The sequence below is a fragment of the Macaca nemestrina genome, chromosome Y (genome assembly GCF_043159975.1).
Source record: "Macaca nemestrina isolate mMacNem1 chromosome Y, mMacNem.hap1, whole genome shotgun sequence".
Lineage (NCBI taxonomy): Eukaryota > Metazoa > Chordata > Mammalia > Primates > Cercopithecidae > Macaca > Macaca nemestrina.
Window position 1 is genome coordinate 5,739,121 of NC_092146.1, and position 11,092 is coordinate 5,750,212.

Consider the following 11,092-nt stretch of genomic DNA (forward strand, 5'->3'; position numbering starts at 1 on the left):
GCATTTATATATAAATCATATATAAAACATGTAATATGAAAATAAATATTTTGAAAAATCTGTGGTATTCATCTTTGTATTGCAATTCAGTTTTTAATTCCATCTACAAATATCAATTGAACTACAACTTAATGTTACCTTCTATGCAAGGCTTGGCACCACCCCTACATGTAAAAAAAGTCCAGAATCTATTGGCTGGATGGTCTAACCCTAAAACAGAAAGAAGAAAGGGATGTATTGTGGGCTAAGTAATGATCAGGCCCTGAGGCTGCCACAGCCTAATCCCTGGCACCTCACACACTTTACCTTACATGGCAAAGGGCACTTGGCAAGTGTCATGAAGGATCTTGAGATGGGAAGAACTTCCCGGATTAGCCAGGTGGGCCCACTGTCATCACAAAGGCCCCTCTAAGAAGGAGGTAGGGAGAGACTGGAAGACACTAGGCTGCTAGACTTGAAGATGGAGGAAGGGCCTACCCACCTGGAATATAGGAACCCCCTAGAAGCCGCAGACAGCAAGAAGAGGAATTCAACCCCTAGAGCCTCCAGAAAAGAAGACAGCCCTGCCCACACCATGATTTTATGGCAGTGAAACACACTTTGTGCTTATGACTTCCAGAACTGTAAGGTTATATTGTTTCATGTTGTTTTAACCCAACTGAGCTCACTATAACGTGTTATAGCAGTATTTGGAAATTATAGAAAGGAAAGGAAAAATACAAGGAAGGAGGAAGGTAGGGAGGAAAGAAAGAAGAAAGGAAAAGAGGAAGGAAGAAAGTGGAGAAAAATTTTGTGAGTCTACTCAGGAATTTTTCTCCAAGTCTAGAAATACAGGAAAAAGGGTCTGCTGAAAAACAGCAGTTTTTGTTATCACTGGAAAAGACAGGGTAAAGGGTAGGAGAGACCACTCTGTACTGTTTTTATAATTACTTGTGAGTCTATAATTATATCAACATAAAATATTTAAAAACAAAATTATAAAACATAATGAATATTAACCTAACATTTCTATACATTACACGTAGAAAATTCTGGAATGAGATGTATAAACTGTTTCCATGGTGAGTATAGATGGTAGCACTATCACATGCTTCTTTTCTATGCTTTTCTGATTTTTTTTTCCAATAAGCATATTTTATTTTCATTAAAAATGAACAAAAACACTTTTAAAAAATAAATTACAAAGGGTTGAAGGAACACTCATTCTCTCTTGGAGAGAAAGAGCTAATGCCCATGTTTCGTTAACTCATATTTTCACTGTATTGCAAATACCACAGCAAATGCTACTGCTTTGTATCACCGTGTGTGAAGCAAATGTTGGATTTTACCATAATAGAGAAGTGAGCATTTTAGGCTCTCTGTTGAAGGTTCCAATACCATGCAACTGAATGGTTGTTTTATCTGTTGTCCTACAAACTACAAGGCTAGGAAACCATTCTTTTGTCCCAACAATCATCTCATCTCCTAGAGCAAAGCACAACAGGGAAAATATTTATGTGCATCTATTTGGGGAGAAGTCATTATATTAAATAGATATGTGTACCCTTGAGCCTGCTAAGAGTAAATGAATAGTAGCCGATTCTTTCTGTTAAGTTATAGTATGATTCTTCAGTTACTTGTTAAGTTCCTGACCAGTTTATAATTATCAATGGTTTCACAAAAACACTATAAAATATATATGCAATTTCATTTGTGCCTAATGATCCTTCTCTCATTAAAGCTCAAAATTGGTTTACAACATGAAAATACTTTGAACTCTGAATTTACCTATTATTACACTGTACTATATGGCAAAACCTTACTATTGAGACTTGGTTATTTCATCACTAAAAGATCCTTTTATGAAATCATTTAGGCAAAACATTAATATTTATAAATTCAATCAATATGGAAAACCCTAAACTTCCTTCCTGCCTAAAAGTGCTCATAACTAAGAATTTTTTAAGTGAATTGTTAAAAGTTAACCACCATTCTCCAAACCTCCACTTCCAGGTACAGTTTTAATTCCTGTAATTTGCACATATCATGGAAATGCTTGAGGATAATGCCAACAAAGTCATGTCTGCAATGCAAAAGAGATTTGAGGACAGTGTGCCAATTGTCACTTCTTGAATAAAAACTCAATTCAACTGAACAATGCAGAAAAATCAATCAACAGCTCTTTAAAATGTGTTTCCTTTGCATGAGGGAAGAAGGGTAATTTTTTTTTCTTTTCTATTTTTTTTTTTTTTTTTTTGAGACAAAGTCTCACTCTGTTGCCCAGGCTGAAGTACAGTGGTGCACTGTCAACTCACCCCACTCCTCCGAGGCTCAAAGGACTCTTCTATTTTAGCCTCCTGAGGAGCTGAGACTACAGGTGTGTGTCACTGTGCCCAGCTATTTTTTTTTTCATTTATATTGGAGATGGGGTTTCACCATGTTCCCTAAGCTGGTCTCCAACTGCTGAACTCAAGTAATCTAACCTGCTCGGCCTCCCAGAGTGCTGGAATTACAGTCATGAGCCATTGTCCATTGTCCACCCCCACAGCCCAAGGTGTAATTTTAATGAAAATTTTAAGCTATTAAAATGAAGTATAGAAAAAGAGTATCAATTTTGTTTGCCAAACCTAAACTAAGCAACTGCTTTTTTTTTCTCTGATAACTATTGGGTCTAGATGACATATCAAATAATAATTAAATTCATAAAATCTTTCAGCATAGCTTTTAGGTTCATACTTCCTTAAATTGGGATTTAAATTTTATTCATACAGATACACACATACCTCTTATTTAAGACCCTTGGATCACACAGTTCTATATTTGTTTTGAAAGGAAAGGAAGGGTTTTCATTATTGACAAGTGGGACAACATCTCTTTTTCAAACTAATAGGATGAATAATTTGATATAGTCATTTTTACAGATAAAATATGATTATCAGCAATATCATATGCTGGTCATATATGGCCAGCAATCAAAGAACCAAAAAAAAAAAAAAAAGAAAAGAAAAGAAAAGAAAAGACTGACCGATAAACAAGCAAACAAATAATAAAAGGATGGTATGAGAACAATACATTTAGAGAACAAAATAGAAATTTTGAAAACGAAGAACACCATAAATGAAATAATTCAGTGGAATACTGGAAAGGTCAAGGTAAGGACATCTCAAAGAACATCAGAACAAAAAGGCAAGGTGAATGATAACAGGAGAAAAAAGATATGAAAATTAGGGTGTCATAACCAGGGGCCCAATCTTCAGTTATTAGATATTCCAGAGGAAGACAGAAAGAGAGAAAGAGAGAGAGAGGGAGGGATGGAGGGAGAGAGAGAGATTGCCAAAGCAATAAAGCAAAACATAGCTTTAGACTTGAAAGGCATGAATCTCAATATTGAACAGAACTGGGGGCCAAAAACAATGAAGAAAAATTAACCCAGAGCAAAGCTCATTTTCATGGAACCTTAGGATACAGAGGACCAAGACAAAATCCTAAGTGTATAGGGGGTGCAGTGAGTGGATGGGTTACATACAATCAAATCATGGCTTTGGCAGTTCTCCTGAGTGGTACAAGACAATCATGCAATGACTGAAATCCAGAGCAAAAATGATTTTCACTGAGAATGCTGGCTCACATATGTAATCCCAGCACATTGTGAGGCTGAGGCAGGAAGTTTGCTTGCGTCTGGGAGCTATAGCACAGACTGGGCAATATAGCAAGATCTTGTCTCTACAGTTGTTTCTTTTTTAATTAGCCAGGTATGGTGGTGGTGTGTGCCTATGGTCCTGGCTACTCAGGACACTGAAGTGGGAGGACCACTTGAGCCTAGTAGGAAGAGATTGCTATTATGATGGCATCACTGCACTCCAATCGGGAGTGCCATGCTCTTGCAACAGAGCAAGAGCCTATCTCAAGAACAACAATAACAACAACAACAACAACAACAACAACAAAATATATATATAGAAAGAAACAAACAAAAAAAAGAAAATAAACCAAATAATTTCCAATCTAGAGTTTTACACCAGCCAACCCCTCCACTCACAGTTGCACTGGCCCCTGAATAAAGTCAGTGAATACACTGAGTGCCCACTATTTGCTCCTCAAGCTGAAGGTCTCTGCTCCCAAGCAAGTTACCAGTCAGTGTCGGAAGAAAGTCTTCATGGCCAACTGATATCATTTTCTGTAGTTGCACTATCACATGTAAGATCCCCAAAAGACCACAGCACAGAGTTGTCACTTTTAGCTTGGGGGAACAACAAAACATGGTGAATAATAATTGTAAATAATTAAATTCCCATTCTTTCTCTTCCTCACTACAAAATCAGGACACTGGTGTGTAGGTAGGGAAAGCCCCTTACTTCTTTCAAAGGAATTAAACTAGAAAGAGTTGCTCCTGCTAAAAGCTTTCTTGTGCTAGCACGGATGATCGTGCAATCGCCCAAGGGTCTATTTTACTAAGACAGCCCCATATCTTATTCTTTTTCCCTTGTCCATGGTGTCTGGGTATGGACACATGCCCATGCCTACCAGTGCATCTGCAACAACAGGCAACAGAAGCCCTGCTACTGAGCAGCACCTGGCCTAGAGTCATGTGAGCCCACAAAGCAGCTCAGCAAAACTATCATGATTATCCATGATCCCACAGTGGGGAAGGATATCATAAGTAATTGATGAGGGAGGGAGGGAAGAGAAGAAAGGAGGGGGGGAGGAAGGGAGGGAAGGAAGGAAAAAGGAGGGGAGATTTGAGATTTAGTCAATTTTCCTTGGGTATTTCTCAGATATACAGGAAGTATCCATGTTAATAAACTTCTACTTGTTTCCTTGTTTATCTGCCTTTTGTTAACAAGGGTCTGTCCTAGATAAGAACTCAGAAAGGGTAGAGGAAAAATTACTTTTTCCTCCTCTATTCAGGAATTCAGCTAAAGAAATCATGATTAAGATGCAGCAGAGGGTATCCACAGACCTTACCTAGTCTTTACATAAACAGCTTAATATCTTTCAGCCTCAGTGTTGCCTTCTGCTATAAAACAGAACAGGTAGAGAAAGTAGTGGTTGTCATTGCTTTTAGTCAGAGTAACTTCTGTCCATAAGAATGTCTAATAGAGATGAAAATCAGTGTTGTTCTTATAGAAGTGGGTGGAATTAAACCTCTGACAATTCCCCGCCTCCCACCTCCCTCCATCCCCCCCATCCTGCCCACCGCCCCCACCGGACTGAAAAAGCTCCCAGAAGCAGCCTGAGGAACCTGAGGTTCCAATAGGAGCAGTTTGCCAAGCACTGCACATGAAGTCCAACATTCTAAGTGCTTTCACTACAATGGATGTAAAGGTAGCAAATTAAGTGTTGACTGCAGTGTCTGTAAGGTATCTTCTTATAAATGCAATGTTTTGTTCCGTAGGCACTTTTATACACTATATTATGAAATATAGAACAAAGTTATTCGCAATTCTGAAGACAAGGTGTGCTTGCCAAGAAAAAGCAAAACAGGCTTTGTTGCTCTTGTTCTAATTTAAAAGTCCACAGAGCCATAGTACCTTTGACGATTCTGATTCCACAAACCATGCAGAATGGGAAGTGTGAAATCCACCACTATGTCTATGAATCGTGAGATAACTCTAGAGATTGTTTCAGTAGTGATTATGTTGTCATATGAACCCTGTCTTGGATAAAAGAGTCAAAGTTGAGCAGTTTGGAGGGTGGTACAGGCATTACCAAAGACAAGTTCTAATTGCACTTCTTGACAAAAGTCTCCCATGTGGTGAATACTACATAAAGAAGCCACATGGAAAAGCAACATTGAAGCCTCCATACTTGTATTTTAAATACAGTCATGTACTACATGATGATGGTTCTGGCAATGATGAATCACATATACAATGATAGCCCTATAAGATTATAATTCCACATTTTTACAGTACCTCCTATTTTTAGACATGTTTAGATACACAAATAATTACCGTTGTGTTACAGCTGCTTGCAATACTCAATACAGTCTCATGCTGTCCAGGTTTTTAGTGTAGGAGCAATAGGCCATGCCATACAGCCTACATATATAGTGGGTTTTTGTGAGCACACTCTATGATATTCACTCAATGACAAAAATCATCTATTGTTGCATGTCTCAGAATGCATCCCCATCATTAAGTGATCCATGACTGTATCACATAATGAAGCAATAGGAATGTGAAAAAATGCCTTTGCAAAATTATGACAGTGAGAGAAATCTAACATAACTTGTTCCACCTTGCTTCTAATGTCACAAGCTAGCTTCCCTTGCTCATTTCTGGGTAGGGCAAGCAAACTATGGGAGGATTTTAGTTTACAGTTTAACATTAAAGCAAGGATGATAACACTCCCTTCCCAAAACTACCCCGCCTTATTCAGAGACATTAAAAAAATTAAAAAACAACACATGTAATGAAATTTCATTCTTTGCAAGGTATAAATCTCTAGGCCCCTTAGTAAGGAAGTTGAGCAAGAAAAAAAATGTCAGATTTCAGCTCTCATCTACCTCTTGATGTAAACCTGTAAGGACACAACACCACCTGTGTAGAGTACCTGAGTCATACCTTGCAAACCATGAAATTTCATTAAACGTGTTTTTGTTGTTTTTTTGTTTTGTTTGTTTTGGTTTTTAATTAACCTGGCATAATGCAGCTTCCTTTCCAAGCTGACTGTTGTATGGCATCACATGACAGGTCGCAGGACTTCTTATCTTGACCATTCCATTACACTGATTGCAAGTGTTTAGACAAAACTTAACTCTTTCAACCAATTGCCCACCAAAGAATTCCTAAATCTGGCTATGATTTGTAAGCCTCTACTTTGAGATGTCCCTCATTTTGGTGCTGAACCAATTTTACTTGTAATTCTGTAATCCAACCAACTCGAGTGCACTCTCTCAAGACCTCTTGAGACTGTATCCCCATGCCATAGTTACTCATATCAGTTCAGAATAAACCACTTTAGATATTTTGGCAGAGTTTGTACTTTATTCATCATCATACATGATTCCAGGCACTCTGTAATCAATCAACACATAGTTAAGGCTGTAAGTTCCAAATTGCTCTATCTCCCCTACCCATTTACCTCTTAACTTTTTCTCCTTTGTTTTTTCTGCTACACTCCAGGCAGTAATAATTTTTGTGCCAAGTTACTAGAATTTGTAATTTGACACTAAAATGTGCTTCTTATTGTCTATATTCACTACCCTAACATAGCCTTATTAAGCATTACAGTGCACTTTAAAATTTTTTTCACCATCAAAGGAATAAAAAAAAAACCAACTCACTATTCTGGTATACACCTAAGCAAAATTAAGCCGAGAGACTTCTGATAGGCTCCTTCAAATAAAATGGTAAGCCATACAAAGGAAATTCTCTTTTTTAAATTCTTAATACAATTATATTTTCCTATCAGTAAGCCTTTTTATTTGGAGGGGAACAAATCAGGAAAACTACAGACAATATAAGCATTTTCCTGACAATCCCCAAAGTCTTCATCCATTTAGGGGAGGGAGAGAGTTTAATACTCTGTGTAAGAACCCTGAATTCTGAATTGTGAAGCACATTAAAATGTCTCCATGAGGATGGCTTTATGCTGGTAAGATAGAATAGATATTGTTGTTAGATATTTAGAACAAATATTTTAATGCCTACTGCAACACTCCCACTTTACCTCAGAACATTAAGAAAGGATAAAGAATATTGTATTAGTTTATCATGAATTAATCATAAACTCTTTCAGCTGCATATTTGTAATGAGCTACTGTGTCTGTCAATTTTTTCAAAGCCTTTCTAGCTGGGTCTAGAGAATGCCAATCTTTTCTGTATATTAAAATGACCAAAAAAAAAAAAAAAAGGGTACTTAAAGCATTTCCCTGCAAAATGTACAGTTCCCAGGGGAATAAATAAAAATAAAACCCTGCTTAGCCAACGCTAAAAACTTTGAAAGCAAGGTCAGAAATTCAAGCCAGCCCATCTATTATCAATGACCTTCAGAAAATAAATTATTCTTTTAAATGCTGAAAAAGTTTGTTTCTGAATCATATCCTTTAAAGAACAAATTACAGGAACCACAATGGAAAAAGAATCTGTTAAGGTGCTCAGTGTTAGAAATGAGTAGAAGCTGAGGACTTCAGCCTCCACGGATGTTGCTTTTAGACAGAGAATGCTCTGTTATGGGGTTTAAATTCAATAGAAAGAAAAATCCTAAAAGGTCATTGTCCTTTTGTTCTCTTTAATTCTTATTCTGACTCATATCCCTCAAAGTAAATGACCATTGACTATTCTAGGAAGAGAGAGAAGATTAAGTTAAAGCCTCTTATTGCAGTGAGCAGGGTCTGTCGCCCTCAGCTGGACACTTCGGATTCGTGAGGAACTGTGGGTGCACCGTGGGATGGTTAGCGGCACGCCTGGCCTCCACCCACTACATGCGCCCCAATCTAAAATTCTCACAACCAAATATGTCTCCAGACTATTAAATTCTCTCTGAAGGGCAAAGTCTACCCTGGAACATAACTACTACCATCCCTAAACCCTGAAGCTGCCTGTTGAAAATCATTAAATCACCCTGCAAGCCTGCTTTCAGCTCCCATCGCCCTGGCTGGCAGGATTATCCAGGTTTTCACCACATTTTCCCCCAAACAGAGGCCATCTCTTACCTTTTATAAGCACCGCATGAAACTGCCACTCATCTCCCCCGCGCCCCACCCTTTTTTTTTTTTTTTTTTTCTTTTTGAGACGGAGTCTTGCTGTGTAGCCCAGGTTGGAGTGCATTGGCACGATCTCAGCTCACTGCAACCCCCGCCTTCCGGGTTCAAGCGTTTCTCCTGCCTCAGCCTCCCCAGTAGCTGGGATTATAGATGCATGGCACGACGCTGGGCTAATTTTTGTATTTTTAGTAGAAACGGGGTTTCACCATGTTGGCCAGACTGGTCCCAAACTCCTGACCTCAGGCGATCCGTCCGCCTCAGCGTCCCAGTGTGCTGAGATTGCAGGCCTGAACCACTTTAAGTCACTTTTTACAAAGGAGGAAACTAAGGCATGCAGAGGTGAAACATTCTCCTGGGAACACACTACCAGCATGGGATGGGATGGAATCCCCAGCCCCAGGGTCTCTGAGTTTGGGAGTCTTTTCACACTGCTTTGAATCAAATATCTCCTCCAAAAGCATCTTCCTGTCCATTTCTTTGAGCCAGCTGCTGTGGTGGACCATGAATGCTCTGAATGGCCAAATATTGTGCCCCCTGGTGTTCTGATAGCATAGTGCCATAGTGGCACAGACATGTCCAAGAACAGTTGTGAAATAACAGGGATTCTTCCCCGCAGGGGCTTTTAAAACTATGTTTCCCTCATCCACCCTAAAGACTTTCACCATGCACACTCACCTCCCACCAGCGAAAAGAGCTCTTCCTGCAGGGAGGGACCATGCTCTGCCCCTCAGGCCTCACCTCCACCAAGGGGAGGAGCTCTTCCTGCAGGAAGGGTCCTGGGTATGCCCTCAACCCTCACCTCCATCAGGGGAAGGAGCTCCTCCTGCAGGCATGAACCTGGGTATGCCCTTAACCTTCAACTCCACCAGGGAAAAAGAACTTCCTGCAGGGAGAGACCTGGGTATGCCCTCAGCCCTCACTCCATTAGGGTGAAGAGTTCTTCCTGCACTGAGAGACCTGGGTATGCCCTCAGCCCTCAACTCCAAAAGGCAGAGGAGCTTCTCCTGCAAGTAGGGACCCCATTCTGCCCTCGGGTATTGCAGCAGCAGACCAGTTGAGAACAAGTGTACTGTGAGCCTTCCCACTGTGCCATGGTTCTGTACCTTTGCTGATTCAACTAAAGCCACCTCAAGGGTCCAAAGGAAGCATTAAATCATTCGTAAGCCCCCACCTCTATATTCCTCTAGACTTGCCATGTAACAGGCCACTTGCTTATGCTCAGGCTGTCCCTATTGGCCCAGCACTGTCTTTTTCTGTAAATATATATTTGCCGGCCGGGCCCGGTGGCTCAAGCCTGTAATCCCAGCACTTTGGGAGGCCGAGACGGGCAGATCACGAGGTCAGGAGATGGAGACCATGCTGGCTAACACGGTGAAACCCCGTCTCTACTAAAAACTACAAAAAACTAGCCAGGTGAGGTGGTGGCGCCTGTAGTCCCAGCTACTCCGGCTGAGGCAGGAGAATGGTGTGAACCTGGGAGGCGGAGCTTGTAGTGAGCTGAGATCCGGCCACTGCACTCCAGCCTGGGCGACAGAGCCAGACTCCGTCTCAAAAATTAATAATAATAATAATAAATATATATATATATATTTGCCTTACAGATGCTCCCCTTTGACCTTTTGATGGAAAGTTCTTTCTGAATAAAAGATAGCTGCAGTAACACCATGTCCATGTCATCCCAGCAATATCAGGATGCCTCAAACACCATTATGAAGGTCACTGCACACCACTATTTGACTTAGACCACACGGTCCAGGTGAATCAAACATGGGAGTATCAGGGTGAAGATACAAACACATGCACCTCTCATACTTACGCTATGCTATGTTCACCTGAAGATGATCTTGCTCCATTGTCCTCAGGAAGATTTTTTTTGAGATGAATTCTCACACTGTTGCCTGGACTGGAGTGCAATGGCTCCATCTCTATCTTGGCTGGCTGCATCCTCCACCTCCCAGGTTCAAGCGATTCTCCTGCCTTAGCCTCCTGAGTATCTGGGATTACAGGCTCCTGCCACCACGCCTGGCTAAATTTTTGTATTTTTAGTAGAGATGGGGTTTCACTATGTTGGCCAGACTGATCTTGAACTCGCCCTCGTGATCCACCCGCTTCAGCCTCCTAAAGTACTGAGATTACAGGCATGAGCCATCTTGCCTGGCCAGGAAGATCTTAACTTACTAAGATGACTATGTCCTGGTTCAGCAACTGAGAGGCTCTTAGCAGAGTCAAACCAACAGCATCGGGCTCTTCTTGTGAATTCATTCAAAAGATCAATAATCACACATTGGGTAATCATATATTGACACACTTAATGATATGATGTAAAAAAAATTTTTTTTTTGTATGCAAGGTCACACTCTGTTGCCCAGACAGTGGGGTGATAATGGCTCATTGCAGCCTCGA